General features: G+C 32.6%; 1 protein-coding gene and 1 pseudogene across 2 annotated transcripts in view; both read left to right on the top strand.

Moving 5' to 3' along the window:
- Positions 1 to 10,696, top strand: part of LOC130684086 (GPI inositol-deacylase-like) — a 71,668-nt pseudogene extending 60,972 nt beyond the window's left edge.
- Positions 1 to 23,699, top strand: part of LOC118928252 (uncharacterized protein C2orf66) — a 149,766-nt gene that overhangs the window by 110,931 nt on the left and 15,136 nt on the right. The window lies entirely within an intron of this gene.

Below are 23,699 nucleotides of genomic sequence, written 5' to 3'. Positions count from 1 at the left end.
CAACCCATTTACCCTGCAACCCGTACCGTTGCTGTGGGCAGGCAGGGGGTGGCCCCGCCACAGCAATTCCATCAGAGACTTCTATGCTGATCAAAAAGGTGTAGCCGAAACACACTGCCCGCCTAGAATCAGGCCATTATAAGCGAGACAGAAAGACAGCCCTGCCCACTGCACACCAACAGCTCAGGCTCCTGCATTGGAAACTAAAGAGTCTTGAGCTTCTGGGCACACCTTCAGAAAGCGATTACTCCATAAGAAGAAACACAGAAACCCTAACAAAATGAGGAGGCAGAGGAATATGTCCTAAACAGAACTACAAGACAAAAACAGAAGAAAGAACTGAATGAAACAAATCACCAATCTTCTTGATAAAGAGATTAAAGTAAGTAATAAATGTGCTCACAGATCTACAGAAAAATATTCAAGATCTCAGGGAGGACCTCAGCGAAAAGAGAAGACCTGCAAAAGAGCCACACAGAGCTAAAGAGCACAGTATCTGAAATGAAAAATACAATGAAGGGAATTAACAGCACATTATCACATGTTGAAGAAGCTGTAAATGAAATGGAAATTAGGGAACAGGAAAACAATGAAGCCAAAAAACAGAAAAAAGGATTTCTAGGAATGAAAGAATAAGAAGAGACCTGTGTGACCAATCCAAAAGGAACAATATTCACATAATAGGGGTACCAGAAGGAAAATAGGGAGACAAAGGGATAGAAAGTCTCAGAGGAAATAATTGTAGAAAACTTCCCCAATCCAGGGAATGAAATATATACTCAGGTCATTGAAGCACAGAGAGCCCCTAACAAAAGGAACCTCAGGAAGAAAACACCAAGACGTAATTAAAATGGCAAAGATCAAGGATAAGGAGAGAGTATTGAAAGCAGCCAGAGAGAAAAAGAGATTACTTATAAAGGAAATCCCATCAGGCTATCAGCAGACTTCTCAGCACAAACTTCACAGTCCATAAGGGGCTGGCATGACATGTTTAATGTAATGAAACAGAAGGACCTTCAACCAAGAATCTTCTACCCAGCAAGATTACTGTTTAAATTTGAAGCAGGGATTAATCAATTTTCAGATAAACAAAAGATGAAGGTTTCACCACCACTATTGAGCCAGCCATACAGGATATGTTAAAGGGACTGCTGTGAATGGAAATTACCATAAGGCTAAATAGCACAGTGAAAGTTAAGCCACAGTAAAGGTAGTGGAGTATTTAATTACCAAACAAGTACAAAATTAAAAAAACAAACAAACAACTACTTGGAAAATCAGTCAAGGGATACACAAAAAGTGCAGATTATGACATTAATAAATAAAGTGTGGGGGAGGAAGAAAAAGGAGGGAAAAAAAGTACCTGTAGATAGTGTTTGATATATAATAATCAGCAATATAAGGTAGACTGTAATATAGTAAGAAAGCTATCCTTAAACCTTTGGTAACCAGAGAACTAAAGACCACAAGAGATACTCAAAAGCTAAAGAAAGAAAAATGAAACCACAACAGTGAAGAAATCCATCACATAACAAGAGAAGAGTATAAGGAAAAAAGGAACAAAGAGGAGCTATGAAAACAACCAGAAAACAATTAAATGGCAATTGTACATACCTATCAATAATTACCTTACATGTAAATGGACTGAATGTACCAATCAAAAGATGTAAAGTGACAGAATGAATAAAAAAACAAGTCCCATCTATATGCTGCCTAAAAGAGACTCATTTCAGATCCAAAGACATACAGAGACTAAAAGTGAAGGGATGGAAAAAGATAGTTCATGCAAATAATAGGGTGAAAGAAAAGCAGGAGTAGTAGTACTTATATCAGACAAAATAAATTTCAAAATAAAGTAACAATAGACAAAGATGACATTGCATCATGATCAAGGGTTCAGTTGAAGAGGATATAACCATTTAAAATACCTTTGCACCAACATAGGAGCACCTCAATATGTAAAACCAATACTAACAGAATTAATGGGGAAATAGACTGCAACACATTCATTTTAGGAGAGTAACACAATACTCACATCAGTAGATCAGACAGAAAATAAGTAAGGAAACACAGGCATTGAACAATACATTACAAAATCTGTGGGATGCAGCAAAGGCAGTTATAAGAGGAAAGTACATAGCAATAAAGGCTTACCTCAAGAAACAAGAAGAATCCCAAATAAATAATAGTCTAAACTCAAAATTAAAGAAACTCAAAAGAACAAATGAAGCTCAAAGTTAGTAGAAAGAGGGACATAATAAAGATCATAGCAGAAATAGAAATGAATAATAGAAAATATCAGTGGAACCAGGAGCTGGTTCTTTGGGAGAATAAACAAAATAGTTAAACCCCTAGCCAGGAGGTTAATTTACCAAGAAAAAAAGAGTGTATGCACATAAAATCAGAAAGGAAGAAGGAAACGGACACCACAGAAATACAAAGAATTATTAGAGAATACCATGAAAAGTTATATGCCAATAAATTGGCAACTTAGAAGAAATGGACAACTTTCTAGAAAAATAAAACCTTCCAACACTGCCCCAGGAAGAAACAGAAAATGAACAGACCAATTATGAGCAATGAAATTGAATTGGTAATCAAAAAACTTCCTGAAAATGAAACTTCAGGTCCAGATGGCTTCATGGATGATTTTTTTTTCACTTTTTTAATATTAAGGTATCATTGATATAAAATCTTATGAAGATTTCACATGAGAAACATTGTGGTTACTATATTCCCCACTATTATCAAGTCCCTACACATACCCCATTAGTTACTGTCCATCAGCATAGTAATATGCTATAGAGTCACTACTTGTCTTCTCTGTGCTATACTGCCTTCCCCATGACCCCCCTACATTATGTGTGCTGATCTTAATACCCCTTAATCCCCTTTTACCTGCCTTCCATCCCCACCCCCTTTCCCTTTGGTAACCGCTAGTCCCTTAAAGTCTGTGAGCCTGCTGCTGTTTTGTTCCTTTGGTTTTGCTTTGTTGTTGTACTCTACAGATGAATGAAATCATCTGGTACTTGTCTTTCTCTGCCTGGCTTATTTCATTGAGCATTATACACTCTAGCTCCATCCATGTTGTTGCAAATGGTAGATTTGTTTTCTTCTTATGGCTGAACAATATTCCATAGGGTATATGTACCACATCTTCTTTATCCATTCATCTACTGATGAACACTTAGGTTGCTTCCATGTCTTGGCTATTGTAAATTGTGCTATTACAAATGTAGGGGTGCATATGTCTCTTTGAATTTGTGAACTTGTTTTCTTCGGGTAAATTCCTAGAAGTGGAATTCCTGGGTCAAATTGTACTTCTATTTTTAGTTTTTGAGGAACCTCCATATAGCTTTCCAGAATGGTTGAACTAGTTTACATTCCCACCAGCAGTGTAGGAGGGCTCTCCTTTCTCCACATCCTTGCCAGCATTTGTTGTTGTTTGTCTTTTGGATGTTGGCCATCCCAGCTGGTGTGAGGTGATATCTCATTGTGGTTTTAATTTGCATTTCCCTGATGATTAGTGATGTGGAGCATCTTTTCATGTGTACAGCTAAATTTTATCAAACATTTAAAGAAGAGTTGATACCCATCCTTCTTAAAGTAATCCAGAAAGTAGAAGAGGAGAATACTTCTGAACTAGTCTATGAGACCACCATCACTCTAATACCAAAATGAAAGTCACCACACAGAAGGAAAATTGTATACCAGTATAATAACTGTTGAAGAAATGATGATGCAGAAATTCTCAACAAAATATTAGCAAACCGAATCCAAAAATATATCAAAAAGATCATCCATTATGACCATGTGGGATTTATTCCAGGCATACAAGGATGGTACAACATTCATAAATCAATCAATATCATTGACAAAAAGGACAAAAATCATGTCATCTCAATAGATGCTGAAAAAGCATCTGACAAAATTCAACATCTATTTATGATAAAAACTCAACCAAATGAGTATAGAGGGTATGTCCGTCAACATAATAAAGGCCATATATGACAAACCCACAGTCAACATCATACTCTGTAATAAAAAGCTGAAATCTTTACCTCTAAGATCAGGAAGAAGACAAGGATGCCCACTTTTACCATTTTTATTCAGTATAGTACCAGAGGTCCTAGCCTTGGCAATGTGACAACACAAAGAGAAGGCATCCAAATTGGTAAGGAAGAAATTAAAACTGTCACTATTTGCAGATGACTCATTATACATAGAAAACCCTAAAGACCCCACCAAAAATCTATTAGAACTAATAACTGAATTCAGCAAAGTTGCAGGATACAAAATTAATACATAGAAATCTGTTGCATTCGTATATACTAACAATGAACTAACAGAAAGAGGAATTGGGAAAAAACTCCATTTAAAATTACATCAGAAAGAATAAAATAACTAGGAATTAACCTAACCAAGGAAGTGAAAGACATTTACTCTGAAAACTATAAGGCCCTCGTGAGAGAAATTAAAGGAGACACCAATAAATGAAAATCTATCCCATGCTCATGGATAGGAAAAATTAATATTGTCAAAATGGCTATCTTGCCCAAAGCAATACAGATTCAATGCAATCCCTATCAAAATATCAGCAACATTCTTCAGTGAAGTACAACAAATAGTTCTAAAATTCATATGGAACCACAAAAAATCCCTGAATAGCCAAAGCAATCCTGAGAAGGAAGAATAAAGCTGGGGGGATTACGCTCCCCGATTTCAAGCTCTACTACAGTAAAGCCACAGTAATCAAGACAATTTGGTACTGGTACAAGAACAGTCCCAAAGATCAGTGAAACAATAGAGAGCCCAGATATAAACCCACACATACATGGCCAAATAATTTACAATAAATGAGCCATGGATATACAGTGGGGAAAAGACAGCCTCTTCAACAACTGGTGTTGGCAAAACTGGACAGCTACATTGTTAATGGAGCTACATGTAAGAGAATGAAACTGGATTATTATCTAACTCCATACACAAAAGTACACTTGAAATGAATCAAAGACCTGAATGTAACTCAGAAAACTCTTAGAAGAAAACATAGGCAAAAATTTCTTGACTATAAACATGAGCAGCTTTTTCCTGGACACATCTCAGGCAAGAGAAACACAATAAAAAATGAACAAATAGGAATACATCAAACTGAAAAACTTCTGTACAGCAAAGGACACCATCAGTAGAACAAAAGCAGCGTACTGTATGGAAGAATATATTCACAAATGACTCATCTGGTAAGGGTTTAACATGCAAAATATATAAATAACTCATATGGCTCAACACTGAAAAAACAAATAACCTGTTTAAGCAGAGGTTCTAAACAGACACTTCTCCAAAGAAATGCAAGTGGCCCACAGGCACATGAAAAGATGCTCCATATCACTAATCATCAGGGAAATGCAAATTAAAACCACAATTCGATATCCCCTTACACCAGTTAGGATGGCCACTATCCAAAAGACAAGAAATAACAAATGCTGGCAAGGATGTGAAGAAATGAGAACCCTCCTCCTACACTCGGTGGTAATGTAAATTGGTGCAGTCATTGTGAAAGCAGTACAGAAGTTCCTCAAAAAACAAAAAATAGAAATACTATTTGACCCAGTAATTTCACTTCTAGGAATTAACCTGAAAAAAAACACAAGATCCCTGTTTTGAAAGACATATGCACCCCTATGTTTATTGCTGCACTATTTGCAATTGCCAAGATAATGAAGCAACCTAAGTATCCGTCAGTAGATGAATGGATAAAGATGTACATATATGCAATGGAATATTATTCAACCATAAAAAGAAAAGAAAGCCTCTCATTTTTAACGATATAGATAGATCTAGAGGGTATTAATGCTCAGTGAATAAGCCAGGCGGAGAAAGCCAAATACCACATGATTTCACTTATTTGTGGTATATAGAAACAAATCATAACATAAGGAACAAAGCAGTAGTGGACTGTAGACACTGAGAAGTGACTGGTGGTTACCAAGAAGGAGTGTTTGGGGTGGGTTTTGGGGGATGGTGAAGGGGATAAAGGGGGGCACAATAATTTACAATCATAATAAAAGTCGGTCACGGGTACGGTAGTACATCACGGGGAACACAGTTAATGTTCCTGTAACATCTTACTACACTGATAGATAGTGACCACACTAGAGGGCCAGAGATTTCATAATATGGGCAACTGTTGAATCACTGTGTTGTATGTTTGAGACAAACATAAGATTGTATATCAGTGATACTTTTAAAAAAAGATTTTAAAATTTAAGTAACAAAAGGAGGGTAGGAGATATCATCTGTTTTACATTGCTTCATGCTCTTGGAAGTAATGTTCACACCTCCCGTTGAATGTGTAATAGACAAAACAAAGGTGTATCAGTGGGATCAAGACATCAATCATGTTGAGATAATGTAGAATATTACAAATGTTGAAGAATCAGAAAATTGAAAATAATAAGGCTGATAATTTTACTGAGGAAGAAAAAACACTTCCAAGAAGGCTGACAGCTTTTCAAGAAAATCTAGGTTATACACGACATAGTTTCCACATGAGTCTTATGTAAAGAAGTTGATATTAGAATCTATAATAATTTTTTTCTTTAAATGAAAGTTTATTTGCATCTGCTTTTAACACTAATACATGCACATTATAGATTGTTTTCAGTTTTCCAAAGGAAATTTATGTCCATCAGAACAAACTGTTTAGAGCTACTTATAAATATATTTTTAGCTTTTTAAATTGGATATTTCAAACAACTGACACAATAAGCAGACCTTCCCTACCTAGCTTAAGTAAACATAATAAATTTACAGTCTTTCTCAAGTTCTTGTAAACATTTCACTACCATATATAACTGAGTTGAGATTTTCAATGATTTAGAACATATAAAACCTGTTAAATTCCTTAAACTATACTGAATATAATCAAATATTTCACAAGACACTTTAAGTTGCTATAGCAAGGTATCCTTGAGACATAGAATCATGGAATTTAGAAGGTATAGCAATATATTCTGGGCACAGCATACTCTGGAAGTTTACATTATTTTGTTTTGGCTTTTTAATGCATGATAGCAAGCATATGGTATTTAATATATGGTAATTAATTATTACCTTTTCTGAAAGTATTTTTAAGTTTTTAAATGAATTTTTAGTTTATTTTTTATATATCAGAATCAGTGCTTGGCAGTTTAAATAAAAATGGTAAATTTTAATAAAATTGTTTAAAAATAGGAGTAAAATTTAACAATCATTTCCTTTTCTTAGATTGTTCATCTCCAAGCTAGCCTAACAACTTTTAAAAATAGTCAGACTGTGGTAAGTTTTATTTTCAAAATTCTGCATCACTTTGCTATGAAAGAATATGGGGAAGTACAACATTTTCTTTAAAAAAAGGGTTAGGATTTTATAGTGTTCAAAAGGTATTATAAATTTATGAACTTTAAGAAAAGTGAACCTTAACGAATATTAAAATAGACTTGATTGTCTAAGTGTAATTTGATTTTTGTCAATACTTACCTCATTTTTTTATTGCAAATTTTAAAAAATATTTCTTATAATTACTTAGAAGATGTATTTTCAGCAATGCAAATAGCTAGAGAAAGGAATAAAAGTTCTGTAACTGATGACCACTTGAAAGTACTTTTAAACAAAATAATTTCAGTATTTTGTGTATTTTGTATCAGTTTGGTAATAGAAATGTATTTATTTAGCTGTTAAGTAATTGAGTATGATTCTAAATAAAATGATAAACTTCAATTCTATTTAAAAGCTTACTATTTTTACCTTACTGCATTACAGAATCCTAAACACTCTAGAAGGAGTGAAAAAAAATCCAATCACCATAAAGGCTCTACAGGACACCATCTTCGTTTATCTGCCAGTGATGCTGAAGATAGTCTTCGCATGCACAGTACTGTGATTAACTTACTAACGTGGATTGTATTACTCAGCATGCCATCTTTAATTTATTGGTTAAAGAATCTTAGGTGTGTTTTATTTATATAATGTCGTTTATATGGTTTAAGTAATAAATATCTGTAAGTAGAAACTGCCTAGGTTCCTTAATGGTCCATCAAACTGCCATAAGAACAGGAAGCTATATATCACCTGAAATTTATTTTCAATACACTCACATTTTCTCCCTTACTATGAGCATATAAACTCTAGGAATATAATGTTTCCCAAAATCTGCCATAATAAGAGGTAATCATATTTTACCTTTAACCTTTGAGTCTAGATATAATGTGAAATTTGCTTTATTTTGATGACTTCAGGTATTTATAATATTAGCTAGGGCTTTATGTGTTTTTCAGTTCATGATCAATTTCATGTTTTCTTAAATTGGGGGGAAGAAAAATATTTGCATTTAAAAAATACTACAAGTAACAAGAGAAGTGTACACTTTTCTAATTTGTCCAATACATTGAACTAACATAAATGACCAGCTGTTTTACTACTGAAAACCTTCATTTGCTTTGCTACTTGTTGGGTATTCTAGGTTAAACGAAAATTTGAAAATGCCCTCTAAGATTATTTCTAGAATATTTAGTTTTTGGTATATGTTAAAAAAAATGCCACCTAATTTAAGTAATAATTGAACCCCCCCTACTCAAAACAGTTTTCAGAAATGATATGAAACTTTCAGATTATCTAAATACTGGAAATATTTTTATTTGAAAAGTTAGCAGAACCAAAAACGTTAGATAAACCACAGGTTAATATATGTTAGTATCCCTCCTTTGTTCGTTATTTTAGTCAAGATACAGCTTTTTGTTCACAGACTTAGGAAAAAAATTGTTTGAGGTGGACAAATTTATAATTATGAAAGGCTATAGGTAACTCATTGTCAATGAATGCCAGAGATGAGAATTTGGATTTTAAAATGATGAGGGACAATTATTTCATGCACACCTTCCTTTTTTCTTTTTTCTAATAGAGTAACCTTAATGTATTTTAAATAATTTGTTTCATGAAAATAATTATATATGACCTTTCAAGCATATACCTATTATAAAAACAAAGTGCTTCCATATTGGATATTTTCATTTCTTTTAGTAGTTTCTGAACATAATTCTCCATATATACAACCTTGGATATAAAGGTGATTTAGAACAAAAATTATTAAGTATTCCATGAGCTATTTAGAGCTCTCATATATCCATATTGCTGTTGGTATGTTTTAAAATTCAATTTGATTGATTCTGATAATTTAAAATAACCAAGTGAGCTTTGTTGACTTATGTTTTATTTTTTTCTCTTTGACATAGGTATTACTTTAAACTGAATCCTGATCCATGTAAGCCTTTGGCATTTATCCTTATTCCAACTATGGCAATTCTTGGAAATACTTACACTGCTACAATAAAATCAAGGTATGGTAGTTTAATCTTTCAATAACATCTATTCCTGATCTTTGTCACCCTTTTATGTCTGAAAAATGCTCTCTTTATTCCTGATTACTTTGATTATTCCTAAAGGTAAAACCGTAATAGTAATAAGGTTTTGTATGCAGGTATAGTTCATATGCAAGTGTATTATTTTTATTTTCTTAAGTATGGGTTTTACTTGTTAGGATTATAATAACGTCTTTTTCTTTAAAAAGCTCTTCTTGAAAGATAGGATGTCCAAGATTATCTCCCAAAACTTCAGGAGTGGCACTGAATAGAATTATAGGTGCAGTAAGATTAGTCATGACTCGATAATTTTTGAAGCTGGGTGACAGATACATGAGGTTCATTTTACTATTTGTCTACTTAAATGTGTGTTTAAAATTGTCCATAATAAAGTTTGACTTTTCATTTACTAGTTGTTTTCTCTGGGAGCCTTTTCTGTTGATTCTAGCAGATATTTTCAGATATTCTAGAATCAGGCAGATGGAAGGCTTGAATATTGGCTCTGCCATTTAAGGTCTATGGCCTTAGGCAAGTTTCTTACCGCTCCTATCCTCAGTTTCTCTATTTTCAAAGTAAAAAGATGATAGTCTTTCCTTCTGTTTTTCTTTTAAATATATTTAGTGTCTTACCTTACATGCTCCTGTTAGGAATTAGGGATGGTTCCTTTTTCATTTTGTTGCGATTTTATTGCTGTTTTAAGTAGGGTCAAAATAAATATTTCTGCAACTTAGTAAAAATTATTATTTTTGTTAGGACAAATTTCTAGAAGTAGAATTGCTAAAAAAAAAAAATCCAGTTAGTCTTTTTATGTTGTTAAAATTTTAAAGATTAAGCAAAATTCATTATTTACTTAATTAGGAATATTTCTCTCTTCAAAATATGGCTTGTTTGTATTGATTTTTTTAAAGTATGGACAGTTATTTTCATTATATGAAAAATTACTTCATTTAAAATCACTTAGAACACTTTCACAAAACTGTATAAAAGATCAACATATTTTGCTCACCATGTAATTTACATAGTAATGTACATTTCTCTGTCTCTTAACAGTAAATTGCTGAAGACTACTTCACAATTTCCACTTCCACTGGCTGTTGGTGTGATCGCTTTTGGGTCAGCACATTTATACAGGGTTCCATGGTTTGTCTTCATTCCTCTCTTACTCCATGCATTATGCAACTTCATGTAAATTGGATTTAAGGAATGCTAAAGATGATTTAAGCCTTTAGAGTCAGTAATAAGATGAAATGAACAGATCATCAATGTGGACAGCAAGATCCTTTGGAGAAGACAAGTCTGTTTTTACATTATTGAAAATAGGAAATTAGTTTTGTAATGCTTGAGGAAAGTAGTTGAAGCAATGGTTCTGTGTACTAGTCATTTTTGAAAAATTAGTGAAAGGACATAGTGGCCACTGTCTTTGATGATTCCTCTTCACATCAAGGAATCTGCTGACTCGCCATGGCAGTGATCTTCTACACAGTCAGTAAATGTGGCAGTTTGTAATCTCCCCTCAAGCATTCTGCTTATTTCATAAAACTTTCTTCTGAAAAGTGGTTACTTTGTATTTGCTATTTCAGTATACATACTGAGAAATCAGTCTTTAAAACTGATGAAATTTGCAACTTTTGGTTTCTCAAAAATGAAATAGCCTAAAGAGTCTGGTCAACTTTTGGCAGCCACAATGAACAGAGTAGATCTTTTTGTCTTTTTTGCATCTCTAAAAATACAACTTTTAATTCTAAGGAGACATGTTTTCATGGTAACTGAAGCAAGATTAATTAATGGGTAGAAACATAATTCAAATTCAAAACTTAATGAAATTTTCTAGTACTTTTTAAATGCAAACCTTTTTTTATGGTCTTGGTGAATATCAGGAGACCATTGTAGAGATCTGTTGTTAAATGTTAAGAAAATTTTCATAGATATTTACTTACTTGCATTGGAGCAGTTCAGTTGTTCAATCTATGCCATTTTATTTAATTCATTGACACCATGGTTGCCAAAAGTGCCTCAGGTCATGATGGACTGTTAACTGAATTCCAGTTGTCAGAAAAAACTCTAGGTTTGCATATTTTTGTCTAATGTGGAAAGTCAACATGATAAAGTGCAGTACCACATTTGATATTTAAAATTATACTATTAATGGAATAACAGTAGACAAATTGTTCCATTAATAGCATAATATAAACACCTGAATATATTGGAGGCTTTTCAGCTGTTAGGTTTAACAATGGAATCTTAATTTGCCAAAATGATTGCTGTTTGACAGAAAAAGTAGTAATATTTCTATTTCATTTCCAATTTCCTCTGATTTTTAGCTACAGAAGAGTAGAAAGTAGGTAATGGAGTGAGGTATCTTTGCCTTAAGATAGAATAAACTCAGGCTGAGGTATACTTGGCTTATAGAGCTCTTCCTTTAGATGTGTATGCTGTAAATACCCAAACCTCTTGAGATCTTAAGTTCTAGTAATTTCACAGTTTGTACCTGTAAATTTTGTCCTTGTTAGTACCCAGGGATGTCCTAGAATACCAGGTTCATTTCATCTGCTGTTGCATATGGATTCCATTATAACCTCTCAGCTGTTATGCCCATAGTGGGTTATCGCCACTTTACTGACCCCGCTTATCAGTAGTTCCTCAAGTCCATGTTGTTTTGCATCAGTTGAAGAGGGTCTTGCTATCACCTTAAGGGTTGTAAATCCATTTGATTCCTTTGCTATCTTTCCCAACTTCATACGTATTGTTCAGTATTCATATTTTCAGTTACACTGAGAACATTAAAGGGAAGTAATAACCTCATAGTGGACATGGGAGACATACCAGGCTCTTGTTTATTTGAGAGAAGTAGCAAAAGGAACAAATACAAAATGCTTGTGTTTTCAGTACCTGAAAAGAAAGCATATTTGTTAGATTATACACTTGTCCCATGGCATATCACATACATATTTAAATAAGGATGATGCATCTGCCTCTGATTAACTATCCATGTACCCATAAACAGTTTTTCTACATAGGATATCTTTTGTTTTTTCACCGATATTGTAATTGTATTTCAAGTTATAGGTTAAATGTTTCATTTATTTCTGAATTTGAACTTAGACCTTTATACAGCAAGAACTTTTAAAAATTCATTAATTTGGCTCTTCTATTGATAGCCATAAGCATTTTGTTTTTGTGATCTAAATTCTCCTGGTTAGTACTGCTAGTGAATAAAATGTATCAAGCTAAAGTTTTTCATTTGTGAGTAGTATATTAGCTTTTTAAAGCAGCAAACTAGGTACACTAATTCTTACTAGAATATTTTTATGTGAATGTGGTTATCAAGTCCTGAAGTCTTACTTATTCCAACAGAATACTTTATTTTAGGACTGCAAAAAGGATTCTAATGAAGTCTTTTATAAACAACAGTAAGTTGAGTCTTTAGCCATTGTATACCTAAATGTACAGACATATATATACACACATTAGTGTATAACACATATATATATATATGTGTCTGTTATGCACTAACATTTTGACAGGGTCTTCATCAAGTCCTGATGCACTTTTAACCCAAAAAACTACCAGGGAAGAAAAGTAGACTCTGTCTGAAGATTAGTGAGATGTTTCTGTCACTTGAGAAAAGGAAAGTCCTTTTGTCTTCATAAATTGTTTCTATTATGTTTACAATCTATATTAGCTGGTAAAAGAGCACAGCTTTATTAGTTAGCAATGTTACTAAAAAATGGAATTATTTTTTGGCAGTTATGTTTTATCTAATTCAGAGTTTTGTTACAGTTTTATTTAGAATTTGTTGAATTTTAAGTTTGTTTTGTGCTGATAAAAATTATTCCTGGATCCTATTATTAGTAACTAGATCAAATATAGACTAGACAGGAAAAACACTCAGTAGTTTTAGTGTTTTGAAAAGTTACTAGTATTTTTACTAGTTACTAGTATTATAATTTGGAGCTGATAATATGGTGAAAATCATTAATGCTCTTTTTTCCTGAATATTTTTCATGCCAGAAATTAAGCAGGTTCTGCTCTTTTCTTGGTTGTCATCAGAATGAAAATATTTAAAGCAGTGGTTAAAAAAAAAACACTTGTGCCTGTCTAACACTGATTTTGAGGCTCTTCAATATATATAAATCGTGCATTGATGAATCTTTCTTTTTTTTCACATTTTAGTCAGATAAATTTATTTGTATATAATGGAATACCTTTTCTTGATTGAGCTACACTATTATATCTACATGACATCATAGTAGGGAAAAAATAAAGAATTGTGGTAGTCCTAGTAATGTTTGTTGTTGATTATCCTATCACTCATGCAGACGGCACACATTTTGTACCACAAACATATACTTAATATGAGGCAGATTATCTGATTTGTTCATTATCTAGTTCCTATACTTTTCTCAACTCTTAAGATTTTCACTTACATAAAGCATAGTTTATTCATTGCACTTTACCACTCATGAGCACTTGTTACAGAAGATTATCAGGGAAAATAAAAGGAGGTAAAACTTAATTTCCAGGTTAGTTCTTGAAAACTCGGGGGAAAATGGGGAAACACAGATTATGAGATGAAAACTAGGGCTCATTCCTGAATGTGCAGATAATTCAACTGCCCTGTATTTTCACTCGGCATTAGGCTTAAATTAGTGGAATGTTGTGCTTTATTTTTGAGGTTTAATGAAAACTTTACTGCATTTGCAATTTGAGTAACTTGTTATTAAAATCATTTCGGAAAAATTTAATGTTTTGAGACCTTCTATGAGTGGCCGTTAGTTGATTATTTCTCATCAGCATTTTTTGTTTTTTCAGTGTTTAGATTTATAAGCTTACATACCATAGGAAACAAGATATCTTGTGAAGTTTTGTGGGGGAAGTCAATTTGGAGAACATGGCACACTCCTCAGGGAGCAATAAAAGTATCTTTGTATTGTGAAATTTTACCTAGACAGAAAACTTCCTTGCAACACAAGGTAAATGTAGTTGATACTTTTACAAAATAGTGAGATGATTGGGAACTGAAATTTTATCCCAGTCTTTTTGAACAAAGGATGCTATTTCACATTCTGTAATAAACTTTTATTTATATATATTATTCATGCATTCTTGTACAATAAGTTTTAACAGACTGAGAAAATAGGAAGTCTTTGAGGCTACTCCTGTTCTTTACTTTTAGTAAGATTGGTAATAAGGAAAGAAAAGATAGGTCAGTAATCAGATCTGAATATATGTACTATAAATGCTCAAGAATTCACCTTTTTGTGATATATTATGAATACAGAAGACTGAGTTTTATATTATTAATAACAGTTTTAAAATGGAATAAAGTTTTGAAAATAGACTTATTTCATTAATAGTATAAATGTAACAGTAAACTTGAATTGATAACATGTCTTTCAAAAGTTAGGTAGTATTCTAAGCTATTTCTTGATTACATTGTCTACGGTTGAAAATTTTTAAATCAAGTACTTTCTAAAAGTGCTTGGCATGTTATGCTCACAAAAATGACTATGTTTTGAAGTACCAAGTAACCAGTTAATTTTTGATGACTTTGTATAGGACTTGATATATATGAATCATAAGTATTTTGTACTTGATTCTGTATATTGTAACTTTGAACACTTATGAAAAACTATCTGTTGATGTGTTTTGATTAGTGTAAATTTGTTTGCATATTTGAATCCTAATCTTAGTTTAGGAAGTCAAAAAGTAGCCATTTGTGTAAAGTTCATATGCTATTTTTTTAAATTATGGTTTTTGTATTTATATAATAGTAATTTTGTAGTAACGGATTTATAGACAAAGCATTAGAACTATTAACTCTTCCAAGGCCTAAATGATAGGCGTATTTTGTAATTCATGTTGCACTTGTTTTGTTTCATATTGAACTTTTTATATCCCTTTTTTAGGAAGAAAAGACACATTTGAATTGTTTTTAGCATAAAACTCTACATTGGAAAATATAACTCTTCATATGGTTAGCAAAACATACTTTGCTACCAAAGCTAAATGAAACTAAAATACCTCCAGATATTTGTGCCAATGAACATTTCTTAGCATATTGGAATTAAAATAAAAATAATGTTTTCAGTATTTTTCATCTAGGAAATTAAATGTGTAATTCATCAAAATTTATATTCCACACCCAAATTTTTCTTTAAAAATATGTATAGTTTCTACCGTAGTATATCTGATTTCCTGAATGATGTTCTCTGATTTTATTATTTAAAAATTAGTTTATCTAATAATTATCTTTCATTAATTAAAATAATCATTTGAAGTAATGCTTCAGATTCTTTGTGATGTAAAATTTTAAATTTGTTGCACAGAACACTTTTAGTAACGGTGACTGTCATTTATATAATGCAGTTTACTAATAAATTTTTAATTTTCTATATATATCCTTTCAGTCCCTTTATGCATCAGGTATTTCACAGGAAAATTACCCACTAGAACCTAACATATAGTACAACAAACATTTTTTTTTTTTTTTTAGATAATTATTTTTTATTGAAGGGTAGTTGACACACAGTATATTACATTACATTAGTTTCAGGTGTACAACACAGTGATTCAACATTTATATACATGATAATTCTAAGTACCAGCTATCACCATACCAAGTTGTTACAATATTTTGACTATATTCCTTATGCTATACATTACATCCCGGTTGCTTATTTATTTTACAATTGGAAGTGTGTACTTTTTCTTGGTTGTTGTTGTTAGGGCATCTCTCATATTTATTGATCAAATGGTTGTTAACAACAATAAAATTCGGGATAGGGGAGTCAATGCTCAATGCACAATCATTAATCCCCCCAAGCCTAATTTTCGTCAGTCTCCAATCTTCTGAAGCATAACGAACAAGTTCTTACATGGAGAACAAATTCTTACATAGTGAATAAGTTACATGGTGAACAGTACAAGGGCAGTCATCACAGAAACTTTTGGTTTTGCTCATGCATTATGAACTATAAACAGTCAGTTCAAATATGAATACACATTTGATTTTTATACTTGATTTATATGTGGATACCACATTTCTCTCTTTATTATTTTTAATAAGATGCTGAAGTGGTAGGTAGATACAACATAAAGGTAGAAAACATAGTTTAGTGTTGTAAGAGAGCAAATGTAGATGATCAGGTGTGTGCCTGTAGACTATGTGTTAATCAACAAACATTTTTAAATGCATATCTTAAAGGAAAATATAAAGTAATCAAGATGTTAATGCTAAAGTGTTAACATTGATATTGTGGTATACTCATTAGAGAAAAGTAAAATTATGATAGATCCAGAAACTGTTTATCTGGTAGAAATTCTTTAATTTCTCTCTGTAGAAATTCTCAAAGGGAATTTCAGTCCTCATATTGTAGTTTTTCCCACCACTTAATGTCACTTAACTGCTTCTATGACCAGCACTGCTAACGCAGTTTACATAAGTAAGCTTGGAAGTAAAGAGGCAGCAGAGAAAGCCAAATATTAAAATGTTTGGCCTTGAATTAAAGACAGTTTATCTATTTTCAGGTGAGGACTGCGTAATATTAGTAGAGATGATATACAGACTTAAAAATTCAGTGAACATTATTTTCTGAGCTGAGTTTGTCCTTTGTGCTGAATATTAACATAATGTATTTATGTTATGTTATGATGCTGTATTTAACATAACCATACTTTCTAAACATAGTCAAATATATATTTGTTGGAATATTGGTAGAAATAACTATCTTTTCCTCCACTGTGGAGGGGAAGGAAACTCCAGTGTTTAGTGTATATAAATTAGGAAATTGTATGGCTTATTTATTTACTTTTAAAAAAATATAAGTGACTTAAACATGTTACTTTGAAGTGATCATATTACAGTTTCTTAAACTTATGACTAACTATATAAATGTAGCAGTGTACCCATGAGAAACCAGACCAAAATTGAATGCATATTATCACTGTGACCTTGAACTTATAGTTGTTTGGTATAAAACAGACTGTGCCTTAAAATGAAGGAATGCCCTACAATTTTATAACTGTATGTTTTATTATGGGTGGTCTTCTCAAATTGGCCCCAAATCCTTTTCTCTGAAGTTGGTGTAGTAAAAGTTTAAAATATTTCTCTTAGTATTTATATGTATATACTCTGTATATGCTCTAAAGGCCTCCCTTAATTGTAGAGTTCTCATTTTGAATTAAAATTGAATTATATTTCATGGATGTAGAAAATTAAGTTTGGCTAAAATTTCTGAAAACAGTTAATTTTAGGAGAAGGTGGTGGCACTTCTGCTCTGAAATTATTATACATGGAAAAATTAATCTTCAAATGTAATTTTGTTTTCTTTCTAAGAAATAATCAAAGACATGAATTTATTTCTGTCTATAAGTACTGAGACCTGTACTTATTTTTCCTCAGATCACTGAAGCTTGTATTACATATCAAATAAAGTTATTTACCCTATATGATTTTTCAGTAATAAACTGATTCATGTAGTATATTTTTAATGTTCACCTTTTCTCTATCTCTTTTTTTTCTTTCTAATTATTTTTAAGATCAAAACAACTGACTCTAGGTATTTTTTAATGTAAAGACTTGTATTTCTATTGTGCTTACTTAAAATAATGGATATAGTATTCATTAAAACAAATTATTCCATTCACAGGACATTCATGGTCTGTGCTAAAAAATGCCCATGTTTCTGTATACTTAGAATTTCTTGAATATTTTTCAATTTCAATTTTGAACATAAAAGCAACACATTTCTTATTTCTAATTTCACCTCCACTACCTCACTCAAAGACAAAAATAAAGGTTTCTCTAAAAATATGTAGAAAGAAAACATGTCTTTCTTTAAAGCACGGTCAAACTGAGATAGAAATAATTTGAGCAAAGGTATGTAATAATATGAAAAACATGGCTGTCAACCTGTATCATCTTTTATATTATAGTTAAAAGTTTATAGAGGGCAAACTATGTGTTATGCTGAGATAAACTCAGTAATCATTTATTTGTAAATTGACTGTTTTGTTCTCATCTAGAAAATGCAGTGCATAGTAACAATACTTAACAGCAAAGAGGAACTTGTCCTATAGCATATACTGAAAAATGATTGTCACCATGCAGATTTTTCCACTTTAACATGCATGATCTTCTCCAGTACTTTGTATAAAGTACAGTGTACTAAATACACATTATGTGTGACTTTGTGTGTATTTTTTGTATGATATAGTTAACATTACATTTAACTGGTTGTAATTCACAGAAAGTGCTGTTTTATTCTGTAGAGTGTTGTGAACGTTTTAATCTGTGTTTCAGCATTATGGGTGTAAGGTTTAATAGGTGAATATTTGCCTTCAGTCTCTGCTCAGGTATTAATGTGTAGCAATTTTTGGTGCTTTCTTTTTAATTGTCATAATCTGGTGTTCTCAATGTTTAACAATAAATTTGGTGAACAAGGACATGTTCAGAGATTGCTTTCCAGTCACATACTCACCACAATACCATTTGAAGTAAAATAAAAGTTAGTTATTTCTTTGCAGCATGTTTAGCATTTCAGAAATTTGAATGCCTAAGCATGGGGCATGATAAACATGATACAGCTCAGGTAAATATTGAGAATAAGATAAATTCTAGTATTTACCAACTTGGTATTTTGTAGCTTTCAACATGCATTTGTATGGACATTTCATGGTTCACATTCTATTTTAAGGCATTTTATAATTTCTCTCCCAAATACAGGTTTCTCCCAGAGACCATGCTTTCCACTTTCCTTATGCTAACTTGATGTTAATTCTTAGGTACTTAGTTTCTCAAATTACATAAGAATGAGAATGATTTAGATATTTTTTTGTAAACAGATTCCCAGGTCACCCTAGAACTACTAAATTTGATCTGTGGGGAGGAACCCTGGGATTCTGTTTAAACAAGTACCCCAAATAATAAGCCTCAAACTTTGCTTCAGTCAGTAATATTAATTTGCAGGGCTCCTAAAAGCAACTAGAAATTGTCTTTAGGATTATTAGATGCCAAAAAGGCCACTACATAATCTAAACTTTATTATAAAATGGATGAAAGGAGTAAAATGGGGTAAGGCATCTTTTGAAGGACAAGTATTTTCTTTCTTACATGTTGATTAGAAATGTTTTCAAAGCCATTTTAATCATCATCTCTAAATATATGAAGAGTTACAAACTGCATGTATTAATATTCTATACATTATTAAATATACCCAAAAATAAATGTTAAAAGATGAGAAGTAATACAGCTACAAGCGTTAGTATTTTATTTGGATACTTACAGGATTATCTTGAAACTCTTGCCAGTAAATCCAATCTGGGGAGATCTCCCTGTATGCTAGGTGAGACCTCAACCTGGAAGAAGGTTCTTGATTGACCAGGAAAGAATTCATGAGCAGGACAAGCAGTTACAAGCAAAGAGTAGTTGAGTAGAGCAAAAGTACATACTCAAAGAGGGAGTGCAGTCATGCTCCAGAGAGCAACCTGGTGGAGTTCGGGTTGGGTGGTCTTATAGGTAGAGTTTAAGCCAAGGGGTGGGTATTCATCAAGATGGGTGGTTTTCAGAGTAGAGAGGGGATTTAAGGAAGATAAGGTGGTGCCCTCTTTTCATCCTTAGATGGTCTGCCTTGGAATTGTCATGGAGGTAAGTGATTTTTAGTAGCCTAATGAGCATATAATGTATTTTGAGGTGCAGTCAGGGTCAACTCCATGTTGAAACTGTCAGTTTTGGCCAGTCTATTGTTTATATTCTTACTCCTCACATCCCTGGAGAAGAGTTTACATAGAATGTTTAGAATGTAAACAAGTATCCAACTGAATGTAAACAATGGCCGAAGGCCCTCTTCCCCTTCCAAGTGCATGTCTGGCTATTAGCTTACTAACAAAACTGCCACTGGAGTATACAACATGAAAGCCGCATAGGTCTTTCCCACTAGTTTTTCTCCCATTTTCCAATTCCCTCTTCATCTTCACTCCCTTTCTATAATATTTATATATTTTTATTGCTGCATAACAAATTACAAATTTAACAACCCAGTTTATTTACTTACAATTCTGAAGTCAGAAGTCTGGGCAAGACCAACTGGGTTCTCTGTTCGGAATCACACTTCGGAAATCAAGCCAGGACTTCTGTCCTACCTCAGACTCACTCAGGTTGTTAACAGCTGAGGTTCCTCTTTTCCTGGGGCTCTTCTTTTCTGAGCTTCCCGTGCCATTCTCTGCGGCCTGGCCCTGCACAAAATCGCATTTTGCTCCTTCAAGACTGGCAGGAGGATTCTTTCACATTTTTCTCTGTTACTGACCTTTAGACCCAGATTTAAAAGGCTGAGAGTAGCTCAGATCTACTGAGATAACTTCCCTTTAGATTAATTCGAGGTCAACCTTAATTACATCTGCAAAATCTTTTTAGCCATATAAAGTAACATTCATAATCCTATCATAGTCACAAATTACACCCACATTCAAGGGGCATGGATGATACAAGGTGTGTACCCTAGAGCATAAGAATCTTGGGTGCCATTTTAGAAGTCTGCCTACCATGCGTAATAAGGAACTGAAGTCTTTTTCATAATTGCTATCCTTACATAATATTTTAAACCCTAGTTTTAATTGAAAGCTGATAAATATAAAACGTTTAATGAAGGAAAAGCCCCTCAGTTCTTTGAATTTTAAACAGCCTTTAGAAAGACAAGAAAACAGTCTCCAGTCCCTAAGTTGTTTTGCATGTGCACATGTGCATGATTTTGATTAAAGATAGTTTTGTTGTTCGGTTTGAATAGTCAGAATTTGGATGTGGCTTGAAATTAAGGAAAGTGTATTAGTTTGCTTTATCAAGTAAATGGAAGCATCTTACTGTACTTAATAGATAAAATTTCCTACTGGGTATAGGTCTAGAGTTATGATTCTAACTGAAGAAATTTATATAAAATTGAGCTTTTAAAAATGCTTCTAGTGATTTGCTTCTCTTGAATATGTTTTGAGAAAGAGTTAAATTTCATATACTTTCTAAGTGTGCTAATATCACAGTGTACTGTGTGAAAGAAAGCATCAGGTTTGTCAGGTATGTGCTCATTTTGAGTATTTGTGTATGTAAATTAGTGTATCCTTAAGTATCAAATATTTCTGTAAGGTATGTTCATATTAACACATGCTCAACAAAAAAGAATCAAGCCATTTACCTTTAATAATTGTGCAATTCTGATCAAGAAAGGACTATAGAAGATTATGAGAAATAAAGCTGGAATGATACAAGGGTTGGAATATAAGGATTTAACTGACAACAAAGGCCTCTCCACTCTGGAACTGCAAAGATTGAATTAAAAGATGCTTGAAAAGGAAAGCTGATTTATTCTCATTTCCTGCCTTGCAGTAAATAACAGCATTTCGTATGGTGGGCATTACAGAGATTGTTGATATTAAAAAGATGATATAAGATTGGGGTGGAAGGGAGAGGAGGGAGTCTATAAGAGGTTTTGATGTGCTGGAGAAAAAAAATATGAAGGGAAGTTGGTTTAAACTTTTTAGAAAAATAGTATGTAATGTGGTTGCATTTTAAATTAAGAATGTGTAACATTCACTTCATTTAAAAGTCTTCTAATTTTTTAATAGAATTAATAAAAAATTCAGTTACATTTATAAATTACAGATCCACAGATTACTGAAATAGGAAATGTGCCTGTTTTGGACAATGATCCCCAAACTTTTTTGATGGCACACCCTATCATTAAGAAAATGCTTAAACTTTCCCCCAGTAAACATACCACTACTATACTAATATGTAAGTAGAAAATTTAGAGATGATATATTTTAATGCCTTCCTAATTATAATAGCTTCATAATATCAATAGCTAATAACTCAAGGCAGAAAATATATTTAGAGCAATAGTGAATTTAAATTGATTTTTAAAATAATCTTAATTTTTAATGAAGAAAAATAACTTATTGAATAATTGACATACAATATTGTATTGGCTCAGGTGTACAGCATAGTGATTCTATGTACATTATGAAATGGTCACCACAATCTAGTTACCATCTGTCATACAAAGTTGTCACAATATTATTGACTATATTCCCTATGCTGTACATTATATCCAAGTGTCTTATTTATTTTATAACTGAAAGATTGTACTTCTAAATTCCCTTCACCTATTTCATCCATCCTCCTACCCCACTCTCCTCTGGCAACCATCAGTTTATTCTTTGTGTCTGTGAGTCTATTTCTATTTCATTTTCTTTGTTTCTTTGTTTTTTAGATTCCACATATAAATGGAATCCTAGGGTAATTGTCTTTCTGACTTATTTCATTTAGCATAATGCCCTCTAGGACCATCCATGTTGTCACAAATGGCAAGATTCATTCTTTTTTATAGCTGAGCAATAAAAACCCATTTACCATTAATCTATCAATGAATCTGAGGTTGCTTCTCTATCCTGACTATTGTAAATAATAGTGCAATGAACATAGGGGTGCATATGTCTTTTCCAGTTAGTGTTTTCATTTTCTTCAGAAAAATACCCAAAAGTAGAATTGCTGGATCAATTTTTGTTTGTTTTGTTTTTTAATTTTTTGAAGAACCTCCATACTGTTCTCTGTAGTGGCTGCACCAATTTACAATCCCACCAGCAGTATACAAGGGTTCACTTTTTCCACATCCTTGCCAAACTTGTTATTTCTTGTTTTGTTGATATTAGGCACTCTTGCTGGTGTGAGGTGATATCTCACTGTGGTTTTGATTTGCAGTGCCCTGGTGGTTAGTGAACTTGAATGTCTTCTCATGTATCTGTTGGCCATCTAAATGTCTTCTTTTGATAATTGACTGTTTATGTCCTCTGATCATTTTTTAATCAGATTTTCTTTTTTTTAAATATTGAGTTACATGAGTTCTTTATGTATTGTGGATGTTAACCCCTTATTGGATACATCATTTGTGAATATCTTCTCCTATTTAGTTGGTTGCCTTTTCATTTTGTTGATGGTTTCCTTCTCTGTGCAAAAGCTATTTAGTTGAATGTAGTCCCATTTGCTTGCTTGCTTTTTCCTTTTTTCTTTTTTGCTTTTGTTGTTCTTGTCTGAGGAGACAGATGCAAGGAATTATCACTAAGATCAATATCAAAAGCTTATTTCCTATGTTTCTTCTAAGAGTTTTATGGTTTCAGGTCATATATGAAGTCTTTATTCCATTTTGAGTTCATCTTTGTGTATGGTGTAAGAAAGCGGTCCAGTTTTGTTCTTTTGCATGTAGTTGTCCAGTTGCCCAATGCCATTTATTGAAGAGACTGTCTTTTCCCCATTGTATC

This window comes from Manis pentadactyla, chromosome 6, assembly GCF_030020395.1.
Source record: "Manis pentadactyla isolate mManPen7 chromosome 6, mManPen7.hap1, whole genome shotgun sequence".
NCBI classification, from domain to species: Eukaryota; Metazoa; Chordata; class Mammalia; order Pholidota; family Manidae; genus Manis; species Manis pentadactyla.
Note: the sequence above shows the minus strand (reverse complement) of the source record. Positions and strands in the feature narration are given on the sequence as shown.